Source organism: Heterodontus francisci, chromosome 2 (genome assembly GCF_036365525.1).
Source record: "Heterodontus francisci isolate sHetFra1 chromosome 2, sHetFra1.hap1, whole genome shotgun sequence".
Taxonomy (NCBI): Eukaryota; Metazoa; Chordata; class Chondrichthyes; order Heterodontiformes; family Heterodontidae; genus Heterodontus; species Heterodontus francisci.
Genome location: NC_090372.1, coordinates 114,501,222 through 114,514,952, shown reverse-complemented (window position 1 = coordinate 114,514,952; position 13,731 = coordinate 114,501,222). Strand labels below are relative to the sequence as shown.

Below are 13,731 nucleotides of genomic sequence, written 5' to 3'. Positions count from 1 at the left end.
TCCTGAGTGTGTGCCCCTGTGTTTTAGATTCCCCGACCAGCAGAAACAATCTCTCGGTGTCTACCCTATCAACCCCCTTCGAATCTTGTATGTTTCAATGAGATCGTCTCTCATTATTCTAAACTCCAGAGAATTTAGGCCCAATTTACTCAGCCTCTCATCATAGGAGAACTCTCTCATTCCAGGGACCAATCTAGTGAATTTTCGCTGTACCGCCTCCAATGCAAGTACATCCTTTTTTAAATATAGAGACCAAAACTGCGCACAGTACTCTAGATGTGGTCTCACCAAAGCCCTGCACAATTGTAGCAAGACTTCTTTATTCCTGTACTCTAATTTCTTTACAATAAAGGCCAACATGCCATTTGCCTTCCTAATTGCTTGCTATACCTGCATGCTATCTTTCTGCATTCCTTGTACGAGCACACCCAAGTCTCTCTGAACATCAACGTTTAAAAGTTTCACACCTTTCAAAAAGCATTCTGCTTTTCTATTCTTACGACCAAAGTGAATAACTTCACATTAAACTTCATCTGCCATCTTGTGGCCAACTCACTTAACCTATCTATATCTCTTTGCAGCCTCAGTGCCCTTCCCATAGCTTACCTTTCCACCTAGCATTGTATTGTCAGCAAAGTTAGATAGATTACTCTCTGTCTCTTCATCTAAGTCATTAATATTGATTGTAAATAGCTGAGGCTCCAACACTGATCCTTGCGGCACTCCACCTCACTGCCTGCCAACTTGAAAATGCCCCATTTATTCCCACTCTTTGCTACCTGTCTGTTAATCAATCCTCTATCCATGCTATTATATTACCCCCAACTCCATGAGCCGTTATCCTGTGTATTAACCTTTTGCGTGGCACCTTATCGAATGCCTTTTGGAAATCCAGGTATACTACATCTACTTGTTCCCCTTTATCTACCCTATGAGTCACATCCTCAAGGAACTCTAATAAATTTGTCAAACAGGCTTTCCCTTTCGTGACATGTTGACTTGATCTAATCATACTATGTTTTTCTAAATGCATTTTTAAGACTTCCTTAATAATAGATTCCAGCATTTTCGCAACGACTGATGTTAGGCTAACTGGCCTGTAGTTTTCTCTCTCCCTCTCTGCAGATATCTTTTTTAGAACCTGGACACTTTGTTCCAGAAGGCAGTCACACCCCTTAGGATAGCGTCTTCTGATGTGGTCAGTAGTCAGGGATGGGAGATGTGACTGCAAGTGAGGCAGGTGTGGGCATCGAGAAGGCAGAAGTGGAGGAGCCTCAGCCCTTGCAATTGTCCTATATGTTTGAAGTTCTTTCATCCTATATGGATGAGAATGAGGGCTGAAGGGTGGATGAGCAAATTGACCATGGCACTGTGGTACAGGAAGCAATTCTAGCAGGGGGAGTAAATAGGAATGTAGTGGTAGTAGGGGACAGTATAGTCAGGGGGAAAGACACAGCTCTCTGTAGCCAAGAGTGAGAGTCCAGAAGGCTGCAGGTGCCAGCGTTCGAGACATCTGCTCAGGACTGGAGAGGAACTTGCAATGGGAAGGGGAGGATCCAGTTGTCATGGTCCACTTGGTTACCAACGAAATAAAGAGGACTAGGAAAGAGGTTCTGCATTGGAAGTATGGGCTAAATTAAAAAGCAGAACCTCAAAGGTAATAATCTCTGGGTTATTATCTGAGCCGTGAGCAAATTGGCATAGGGTGAATAAGATTAGAGAGTTAAATGCATGGCACAAAGATTGGTGTAGGAGAAATTGGTTATGATTCATTGGGCACTGACACCAATACTGGGGAAAGTGGGAGCTGTACCGTTAGATGGTCTTCACCTGACCATGCTGGGACCAGTGTTCTGGCGAGTCATATAACTAGGGCGGTAGAGAGGGCTTTAAATTAAATATTAGGAGCGAGGGATCAAGTGAGAGAAGATGTGATAATTTAAAGAGAGAGGAGAAGGCAAGACAGAAAGGTAGCAATAAGGGTAATGATAATCAGAGTGTGGCAGGAAGCGACAGAGTGTACAAACTTAAGATAAGGCTAGAAGTTGTGAAAATAATAAAAAGACAGAATTAAATGCACATAGCATTCGCAACAAGGTGGATGAATTGACGGCACAAAAAGAAGTAAACTGGTCTGATCCAGTTGCCATTACGGAGACATGGCTGTCGGGTGGCGATGGCTGGGAACTGAATGTTCAAGGGTATTCACCATTAGGAGGGATAGGCAAAAAGGAAACGGAGGTGGGGTAGTGCTGTTAATACAAGATGAGATCAGAATATTAGTCTGAGTGGATTTAGATCGAAAGATCAGTTTGAGTAGAGCTAAGAAACAGCAAGGGGCAGCAAACAATGGTAGGAGTTGCTTATATAGACCACCAAACAGTAGTGGCACTGTAAGGCATAGTATAAATCAGGAAATTAGAGGTGCATGTAACAAGGGTAATACAGTAATCATGGGGGCGTTTAATCTATATATAGACTGGGGGTGAACCTAATTAGCACTAATGCTGTGGAGGACGAATTCCTGGAATGTGTACGAGATGGTTTACTAGAACAGTATGTTGAGGAACCAACCAGACAATGGCTATTACAGATCTGGTAGTGTGCAGTGAGAAAGGATTAATTACTAATCTCATTGCAAAGGAGCCTTTAGGGAAGAGTGACCATAATATGATGGAATTTTACTTTAAGTTTGAAAGTTCTGTAGTTCAATCTGAAACTAGGGTCTTAAATCTAAACAAAGGAAACTACAAAGGAATGAGGAGCAAATTGGCTGTGGTAGATTGGGAAGCTACTTAAAAAGGTATGACAGTAGACAGGTAATGACTAGCATTTAAAGAATGAATGCACGGTTTACAACAAGTTTATATTCCTTTGAGGCACAAAAACCCAGCAGGAAAAGTGATCCAACCATGGCTAACAAGAGAAGTTAAAGATAGTATGAGATCAAAGAAAGGGGCTTATAAAGTTAGCAAAAAAGTAGTAAGTGTGAGGATTGGGAGCATTTTAGAATTCAGAAAAGGAGGACCAAGAAACTGATAAAGAAAGAAAAAAACTAAATATGAAAGTAAACTAGCAAGAAACATAAAACGGACTGTAAAAACTTCCATAGATATGTAAAAAGAAAAAGATTAACAAAGACAAATGTGGGCCCATTACAGGCAGAGACAGGGGAATTTATAATGGTGAATAAGGAAATGGCAGATAAATTTAACAAGTACTTTCTGTCTGTCTTCACAGAGGAGGATACAAAAAACCTCCCTGAAATACTAAAGAACAAAGGGACTAGCGAAAGTGAGGAACTGAAAGAAATTAGTATCAGTAAAATGTAGCACAGGAAAAATTAAAGGGACTGAAAGTTGATAAATCCCCTGAACCTGATGATCTACATCCCAGAGCGATGAAAGAGGTGACTGTAGAGTTAGTGGATGCATTGGTGATCACCTTCCAAAATTCTATAGATTCTGGAATGGTTCCTGAAGATTGAAAGGTAGCAAATGTAACCCCAATATTTAAGAAAGAAAGGAAAGAGAAAATGAGGAACTGCAGACCTGTTAGCCTGACATCAGTAGTAGGGAAAATGCCAGAATCAATTATAAAGAATGTGATAACTGCACACTTTGAAAATAATGGTAACAGTGAGCAGAGTCAACATGGATTTATGAAAAGTAAATCATGTTTGACAAAGATGTTGAAGTTTTTTGAGGATGTAACTAGCAGAATAGATAAGGGGGAACCAGTGGAAGTGGTGTATTTGGATTTTCATAAGGCTTTTGCTAAGGTCCTGCACAAGGGGCTGAAATTTATACTCCTGCCGCTGAAATCGACAGCAGGCGAAAAGAACACATCGCGGAGCCGCCACGATATAAAGCGCAGAAGCTCATTTCAATAGCCGGGGCGGGCGGACGGGCTGCCCCCACCGCCCCGGATGACGTGAAGGGGGCAAATTCAATTTAAATATTTAAAGAAACACTTAATTAAAAAATCACATACATTTATTTTGCCCCTCTCCCACCCCCCCATTACCATAAACTTAACTACTTGTTCTCTCCTCGCCAATACACTTGACCACCTGACCTTCCCCCCCCCCCCACAAAGTGCATAAACTGTAACCTAAAGCCCTTCCCACCATCCCTTACACCAATGATGTAACTTTGACCCCGTTTCCCCCCTTCCGCACTGAGAAACATACCTCCTCCCCCCCCTCCCAACCAGTGTTCCAACTCGTTTCCCCGGACAGGGATCCGAAGACGAAGATCGCACTGGGACAGACGCTGGGAGTGTAAGCGTAATTAATTCACTGATTTTAATTTATTTAAATATTTAAATGGCGGTCCTGTCGCCAAGCGGCAGGGGGGCCATCACAAGGCCTCGCTGCTGCTGGCAATATTGGGCTGGGCCCTCCCGGCGCTGGGGTGCATAGCGACCCTCTCCCGGAAGCATTTTCCAGCCACCCCACCCCCGCCACGAACCCAGACATTGACGTCTGTAAAATTCAGCCCAAGAGGTTAGTAAACAAAATTAGAACACATGGGATTGACATGGATTGAGAATTGGTTAATGGACAGAAAACAGAGAGTAGTAATATATGGGTCGTTCTCAGGTTGGCAGGCTGTGACTAGTGGGGTAGCGTAAGGATCAGTGCTTGGGTCCCAGCTATTCACAATCTAGATCAATGATTTGGATATGGGGACCAAATGTAGTATTTCCAAGTTGCTGATGACACAAAACTAGGTGGGGTTGTGAGGAGGATGCAAAGAGGCTTCAAGGGGATTAGACAGGCTAAGTGAGTGGGCAAGAACATGGCAGATGGAATATAATGTGGAAAAATGTGGTTATCCAGGTAGGAAAAAATAAAATGTAGAATATTTCTTGAATGGTGAGACTTGGGAAGTGTTGATGTCCAAAGGGACCTGGGTATCCTTGTTCATACGTCACTGAAAGCTAATATGCAATTAGGAAGGCACATGGTATTTTGGCCTTTATTGCAAGAGAATTTGAGTACAGGAGTAAAAGAAGTTTTGTTGCAATTGCATAGAGCCTTGGTGAGACCGCACCTGGAGTATTATGTAGTTTTGGTCTCTTTACCTCAGGAATATTTGCCATAGAGGGAGTGCAACAAAGGTTCACCAGACTGATTCCTAGGATGGCAGGATTGCCCTATGAGCAGAGATTGAGGTAACTGGGCCTGTATTTTCTAAAGTTTAGAAGAATGAGAGATGATCGCATTGAAGCATACAAAATTTTTACAGGGGGGAGGGTGGTCTAGAACCAGAGGACACAGTCTCAAAATAAGAGGCAGGCGATTGAGGAGTGAGATGAGAGTGGTGAATCTGTGGAATTCTTTACCTCAGAGGGCTGTGGAGGATCAGTCATTGAGTATGTTCAAAACAGAGAGGATAGTGCGGGAAAATGGCTTTGATCAGCATGGTTGAATGGTGGAGCAAGCTCAATGGGCCGAATGGCCTACTGCTGCTTGTATTTCCTATGTCCCTAACCCTAGGATGTAGCCCATCAGGTGTCAGGGATCTGTCAGATCTCTCCAATACTTTATCTCTGCTGATATTAATTACCTTAATTTCCTCACTCTTTTTAGCCCCTAGGTTACCCTCTATTACTGGTATGCAACTTGTGACAGCTGCTGCGAAGTTCATGTATATGGAAAGGATTATGCTTGAGCTTTGCTGCACATGCTGCTAAGTGGTTAAAAAACCTGATCCTCACTGTTTAAGCTCACAGGTGAAGAATGAATAGTTGGGAAAGTTAACAAAGAGCAGCTACATCAGTGCACTCAAGCCCTAGTTTAAGTCACTGTCTTCAGCAGAGGATAGGAGAAAACTGGCAGGGCAAAGAAAACAAAACATTTTTGTTGCAAACAATTTACATATTTCAGTAATGGAGACTGTTAAGCAAACCTAAGAAATGTTTGCATCAGTTTCCAATCTCAGATATCAACTAACAGAAATACAATGTCTTAGAAACTCTTTAAAAACATAGGGTGGGATTTTAGGCCAAAGAAATGGACAGCAAGAAGGTGGTGGGGCCGTAAAATTGCTTGTTATGACGTCTGCTCAGCACCCCCAACGCCATCACACCAGGCCAAAATTTCACGAGCAGGAAGCTGCAGAGAGACGCTGCTCGTGTTTTTGAAAGTAGCAATTGACAGCCATTTAAGCTCATTAATACGGCAATTGACCGCGATTTAATGGGCTCCTCCAGATGTAACGGTAAGTGTATGGGGGCCAAGGGGCTTCAGGGTGGCAACGGGATAGCAACTGTTGCCATTTGTGCACGGCAGCCACGGAGCAAGGCTTTTTTCTTTTGTTGGTTGAAAGGATTTGGGCAGCCATTGCTTTGGGGTATAGGCCCCCTTTGATGAGAAGTGCTTGTTAGAGTGGAGCCTGGAGAGGGGGAAAGGGTTGGGCAGTGTTGCAGCAGCTACTGGCAGGGTATGCCAATCAAACTGACAGTGACCAAGTGCCATGGGTATCATTCATTCTGGAGGAGGGTCCTCCAGCGAGGAGCTCACTAGCGGCTGGATGTTGGAGTGGCCACTAGTAGCTGGATGCTGGAGAGGTCACCAGCAGCTGAATGCTGGAAGGCCCGAGTCTTCGGAAGATGGTTGCTCGGAGGAATGCAGGTACAACGGACATCCACATCAGGGCTTGGGTGCTGGCGGCATTTTAAAGATGGCACCCGCACTTCCTTCTGCAGCAGGTGACAATGTGACCACCACTGAAAGCCCGCCTCCAGCTGCTGAGTGGCTGGCCACCCTGCCTGCCAGCCATTAATTAGCCAGTCAGTGCAAGATTCCAATGGGACGGGAGTTGGAGATGGCCTTCGCCGCCCACTGCTGGTTCCACCTTCCCTTTCCTGCCGGGTCCCGTGAAATCCTGGCTGTAGGTTCTAAAAAAAATGGCAGCCTTGATTTTTTTTTCCTGCTGCCATTTCTATTTGTAAACAGAAATTGATACTTAAAAGCTCAGTCACCTTAACATAATTCACTCAAGTAAATTTTTGAAAAGGTATGTCACATTACAATGTCATGTGCAAAAAGCAATATGCTTAGCCAGTCAGATGTAAAATCTAATACTGACATTAAGTTGCCTTGCAGTATGTCTATGTCTTAGTTACAGTGAAATTTCCCTTCATGTTAACTGAAGCTGCTGTCAATAGTTGCTGGCATCTGTGATTCTTAAAGCTATTTCACCAATTTTCATTTTCAAAGTAAAATTTCATGTTTTATTCATATTTTAGTTGAAATATTTAAGATTTAACTATTAGTTTCACCTAAGAGTCATTTTAGTTTTGAAGTATCATATTAATCTGTGTAAAATAAGGAAATGAAAATACACAATAGAAAGTAAATTGTATTACTTTATGTACATTGCTTCGTATTTTAATTGCATAAATTAATTGCACCTATTTGATAACAAAGCAGTGATGCATTTTGGGTGCTTACAAAGTTGGATCAAATGCACTCTTTAATGGTAAACTGCTCCAGAACTGTGTTTTTTAAAACAGTTTTTTTATTTGCACCTTTTTCTGCAATTATTCTCACCTCCTCCTCTCCTGAAGGTGTTGACTCCTTGCTGGGATACAGATCCACAGGAGTGGTGACCCGACAGCGCCTCATCAAGCTGAAGGATTGCAAAGCTGAGGAATGCAACAATTTTACTTTTGCAGGATGGCAGCATCACGCACAGGACAGATTATCTGCTGTTTCCACCTCCTCACACTGCCACAGCATTCCAAATGTTCTTCATTTCTATCTCAAATACATATCCTTATCTGGTTTAATTCATCCTTATGATTTCTCTGTGTGAGAATACCCAATTAATGACAAATCATGGACAACTTTGTAGAGTGGATTTTCATCTATTATAATAGCCTGGCTGTCTAGTGATTCAGTGCATTGTCACTGTACAACAAATGTGGTTGGACATGGGCTCCGACTAGTAATGTACTTGTAATTGGTGCATCAAAGAGAGGTGTCCATGGTACCTCCAAACAGCTGGCCAGACTAGTTTAAAAGTATGATACCTGTCCTCACTGTTGAATAGGCAATGCAGTTTTAGAGAGGTAGAAAGAGAGAATAAAACTTTAAAAAGCAGTCTCAAAAACACAGTCCAGTTTATTTTGTAAGTATCATAAAGGAATATTTCTTCCCATCAGCTTGGGCCAGGTTTGATTCAAGGTGCTACAGTTTTTTAGTCTTCCACCAGAAAATTATCTCATGCTGAATGACCACTCCTATCAGTGAGTCCTTGCTCACTATCCACCTAAGTACATCCTATTTCCACCATATCTGACAACACAGCAATGCCCAGGGTCAAACAGAACATCTTTTTGTTACGTAAACTGTGCACTGGATATAACACAAGTTCACTTTTGTCCTCCAAGTGTTCAGATACAACAAAGGCTATGGATCCTGATAACATCCCAACTATATTACAGAAGATTTGTGCTCCAGAACGAGCCGCACCCCTAACCAGTACAGCTACAACACTGGCATCTACCCAACATTGTGGAAAATTATCCAGGTATGCCCTTTCAACAATAAGCAGGACAAAACCAATCCGGCCAATCACCGCCCCATCAGTCTACTCTCAATCATCAGCAAAGTGATGGGAGGTAAATAAAAGCAAAATACCGCAGATGCTGGAAATCTGAAACAAAAACAAAAAGTGCTGGAAATACTCAGCAGGTCTGGCACCATCTGTGGAGAGAGGAGCAAAGTTAGCGTTTCAGGTCTGTGACCTTTCATCAGAACTGGCAAAGGTTAGAAAAGAATTAGGTTTTAAGCAAGTGAAGGGGAGGTGGGTGGGGGAAAGAACAAAGTGGGAGGTGTTTGATAAGGCAGAGGGAGATTAAGTAACAAAGTTGACCTGGGACAAAGGCAGAGCGTGTGTTAATGCTTGTGGTGAAAGACAAAGCATTAGTCCAGAGAGACTGCTAATAGCGGAATAATGAGCAGCTCTGACTACATGAGCAGGTACATGGTTAAAAAATTTAATATTTAAAAAATGCCAGTAATGCTCCGATGTTATTGAACTCAATGTCCACTGGAATACTGGAGCAGGCCAAAGACAGAAATGTGGGCATTAGAGCGGGGGGGGGGGGGGGGGGTTGGGGGTGGTGAGTGTTGAAATGGCAAGCAACCGGAAGCTCAGGGTCATGCTTTCGGACTGAGCGGAGGTATTCAGCAAAGCGGTCACCCAATCCGCGTTTGGTCTCCCCAATGTAGAGGAGACAACATTGTGAGTAGTGAATACAGTATACTAAATTGTACAAAGAAGTACAAGTAAATCGCTGCTTCACCTGAAAGGAGTGTTTGGGGCCTTGGATAGTGAGGAGAGAGGAGGTAAAAGGGAAGGTATTACACCTCCTGCGATTGCACGGGAAGGTGTTGTGAGAAGGGGGTGAGGTGTCGGGGGTAATGGAGGAGTGGACCAGGGTATCGTGGAGGGAACGATCGCTTCAGAATGCTGACAGGGGAGGGAGAGATGATGGAAGTGATGGAACGTGTTGTTGATAGTGCTATCAAGCCACACTTATTGACCAATAACCTACTCACCAATGCTCAGTTTGGGTTCTGCCAGGGCCACTCAGCTCCAGACCTCAATACAGCCTTGGTCCAAACATGGACAAAAGAGCTGAATTCAAGAGGTGAGGTGAGAGTGACTGTCCTTGACATTAAGAAGCTCTAGCCAAACTGACGTCAATGGGAATCAGGGGAAAACTCTCTACTGGTTGTGATTGTGGAAGCCAAACATCTCAGCCCCAGGACATCACTGCAGGAGTTCCTCAGGGCAGGTTCCTAGGCCCAACCATCTTCAGCTGCATCATCAATATCCTCCCCTCCATCATAAAGTCAGAAGTGGGGATTTTCGCTGATGATTGCAAAATGTTCAACTTCTCAGATAGTGAAGCAGTCCGTGACCATATGCAGCAAGACATGGACAACAATCAGGCTTGGGCTGATAAGTGACAAATATCTTTCATGCCGACACAAGTGCCAGGCAATGACCATCTCCAACAAGAGAGAATCTGACCATCTCCCCTTAACATTCAACAGCATTACCATCGCCAAAACCCCACCATCAAAGTCCTGGGAGTTACCACTGACCAGAAACCTAACTGAAGCTGCTATATAAATACTGTGGCTACAAGAACAGGTCAGAGGCTGGGGAATTCTGCGGTGAGTAATCCGCCTCCTGACTCTCTAAAACCCGTCCAACATCTACAAGGCACAAGTCAGGAGTGTGATGGAATACATCCCACTTGCCTGGATGAGTGAAACTCCAACAACACTCAAGAAGTGTGACATATCAGGAGACAGCAGCCCACTTGATCAGCACCCCATCCACCACCTTAAGCATGCACTCCCTCAACTACCAGTGGCAGCAGTGTATACCACCTAGAAGATGCACTGCAGCAACTCGCCAAGAGTCCTTTGACCTTCCAAACCCATGACCTCTACCATCTAAAAGAACAAGGGCAGCAAGCACGTGGGAACACCACCACCTGCAAATGCCTCTCCAAGTCACACACCATCCTGATTTGGAACTATATTGCCATTCCTACACGGTCTCTGGATTAAATCACTGCCCTCCTTATGGTGTTAGGGAAGGAGTTCCATGATTCTGACCCAGAGACTGTGGAGGAACAGCAATATAGTTCCAAATCAGGATGGTGTGTGACTTGGAGAGCTCATTATCACCTTCTAAAGGACAATTAGGCATGGGCAACAAATGCTGCCCTTGCCTGCGATGCTCACATCCCATGAACAAATAAAAAAGAGTAACCACTTAATTTTATTCTAAGCCAGGCCATTTCAGAGATTAGTTAAGATTCATTCAACCACATAGTTGTGAATCTGGAATCAAACAGACTGGGTAAGGACAACAGATTTCCTTCCCGAAAGGGTATTAATGAACCAGGTGGGCCTTTACAACAATCTGGTAGTTATATGGTCATCACTACTGATATTATATCATATATTTTTATTCCAGATTTATTTAATTATCTGAATTTAAATTCCAGAGCTCACATGGCGGGATTTAAACTCACGTCTCCACATCATAAATTCAGGCCTCTGGATTACTAGTCCAGTAACATAACCATTATGCTACCATTCCCTAATTATGTCAGACCGTGTGCCTTATGCTATATTCTACAAATCAAGTTTACGAAAATTTTCAACTCCTCAATTCAGAAAATGTAAGATTCAACAATTCATTGGCCTTAAATTTTCGTTGTGCGGCAGACCCCAACACTGGCTGAAAAGTCGGTGGCAAGCCCGCTTCCGCCGGGTCAAGGCAGCCAGACCGGATTTTTCACTCACCAGGCCTTTATTTGGTCTTGGGTGGGACTTCCACCTCCTTGAGGCAGCAAGTCCTGCTTAATGGAGCTGCCAGCGAATCAGCGGGCTGGCAGCTCTTAGTACCAGCAGCGCCACTGGGAGCAGTGGCCACTGCTGGAATTACACCCAGCCACCACAGCAAGAGGAAGGACTGCCCCAGAACTAAAGTAAGTTTTTAGGGCCTCATTGGGCCCTGGTGAGGCGGTTAAGGGGGGCGGGGAATGTTGTGCATTGGGGGCGGTTGGGGCTTCGGGGGCAGCCCTCCATGGGGCACAGGGTTCCCGAGCAGGAGGGCACCCCAACAACCTGCAAGAAGGCCACCTGGTTTTACCAAGTGGGCTTTTTGTGGCTTCTGCTGTCTAGCTGCCAAAGGTAAAATACCCGTGGAGGCGCGCGAAGGCCCTTAAGTGCCAGTTAATTGGCCACTTAAGGGCCTTGATTGGCCTGGGGCAGGTGGACAGTTTCTCAGCACCGCTAAACGTAAATTTGAAGCGGGGGCAGGGGGGGGGGGGGGGTCGGGAGCAACATACTCCCGCCTCCCACTCAATTTTACCCCCCGCCACCACTACCACCAGCCCACTCGGTTGGGGGGTATAAAGGTACAGCCATTAACTCTCCTAGTAGCAGTGAGTTTGGTCCTGTGCCTATACTTACTGCTCTCTGGTGATTTGCTCCCCCCCCCCCACCATGGTTCAGGAGCAGGAAAATCTGCCCCTTTAACTCTGTAGTAGTTACAATTCAATGGATTATATACTTCATAATACTAGTTTTGAACATCTAACCGATGTTTTTATTTTTACTGTATATTATGTTTGAATTATTTTGCTTTGTCACAATATTCTCCCCATTCCTCCTGAAGGTGCTGACTTTCTTCTGGGCTTTGATTCTACAGGTGTCTCTGAGACACTGGTCATTATTAAAGTGTGAGCCCAGACAATAAGTGTCAGTGGGTTCTTCAGCTATATGGGCACTAAGGCCAGGTACTGACTGAATATTTAAAACAACAAAACTAAACTATGCAGTTTATGACGGAACATAAAAACAGGAGGATTTGAAGAAAAAAAATATCATAAATACAGGAGGATTTGAAGAAAAAAAATATCATAAATACAGAAAAATCACAGTTAAATCTTAATTTTCAAACAATACCACAAAAAATTTACTAAATAAAAATACATTGAAAGCCATGGTGAGAAGCTCTGAAACAGTCATGTTATCCACAAATCAAACGTGCAGCTACAAAAAAGAAATAACCATACTTTAATGTAACACTACTATGATGAGCGCTACAATTAAAAAGCAGACTTATGACCATATTTCTTTTTAAATTCATACATATTGAAAAGGAATCACTGGCTTGAACGCAGCTGAGTGTTGCTAAGCAAGTTGATGAGTCCAAGGGGTAAGAAATAAGCAATATTCAAATTACAAGTCAGACTGGCTTCACTGATATTCCCAACAGAGATTTATGGCAAGTGTTATTTTATAAAAGGTAAATATAAAATTAGTTAAACCATCAGAATATTATTACATTTATCAGATTTTCTCAAACAAGAAAGATGCCTTTCTCACCCAGATGTTAAGGAGTAAATTTTATCATTTCACACTTCCAACAAAGTTAATGGATTGAAAATCACATGAATTCCCGACATACGCTCTCATTAAGCAATGCTCTCTGAAACTAAAGTGGATAGAAGTTGCTGTGGGTTACCTCTCTCACTATGCAATGTCTCTCTTCCATAATGTCATACAGGACCACATTTTCCTGGCTAGATATTGAATAATTGATGGAGATAACTGTAGAAAAGGAATTGGTTCTCTCACCATTAAGAAAATATTCCCGTGTGTCTTTCAAGATCCAAAGTGGATCCTCTCAACATTGAACTCCATCTGCTACAGTTTTGCCCAATCACTTAGTCTGTTTATGTATTTTTGTAACTTCCAGCTCCCATCTACACAACTTACTGTGCATTTTTTTATTTGTTCATGAATGTGGGCGTCACTGGCCAGGCCAGCATTTATTGCCCATCCCTAATTGCCCTTGAGAAGATGGTGGTGAGCTGCCTTCTTGAACCACTGCAGTCCATGTGGGGTAGGTATAGCAAAAATGCTGTTAGGAAGGGAGTTCCAGGATTTTGACCCAGCAACGGTAAAGGAACAGCGATATAGTTCCAAGTCAGGATGGTGTGTGACTTGGAGGGGAAATTGCAGGTGATGGTGTTCCCATGTATCTGCTGCCCTTGTCCTTCTAGGTGGTAGAGGTCGCAGGTTTGGAAGGTGCTGTCTAAGGAGCCTTGGTGCGTTGCTGCAGTGCATCTTGTAGATGGTACACACTGCTGCCACTGGTGCGTCAGTGGTGGAGGGAG

At 43.5% G+C, this 13,731-nt stretch overlaps 1 protein-coding gene across 2 annotated transcripts in view; it reads right to left on the bottom strand.

Moving 5' to 3' along the window:
• Nucleotides 1-13,731, bottom strand: part of si:dkey-256h2.1 (uncharacterized protein LOC337520 homolog) — a 314,605-nt gene that overhangs the window by 122,655 nt on the left and 178,219 nt on the right. The gene's annotated exons all lie outside the window — the stretch shown is intronic.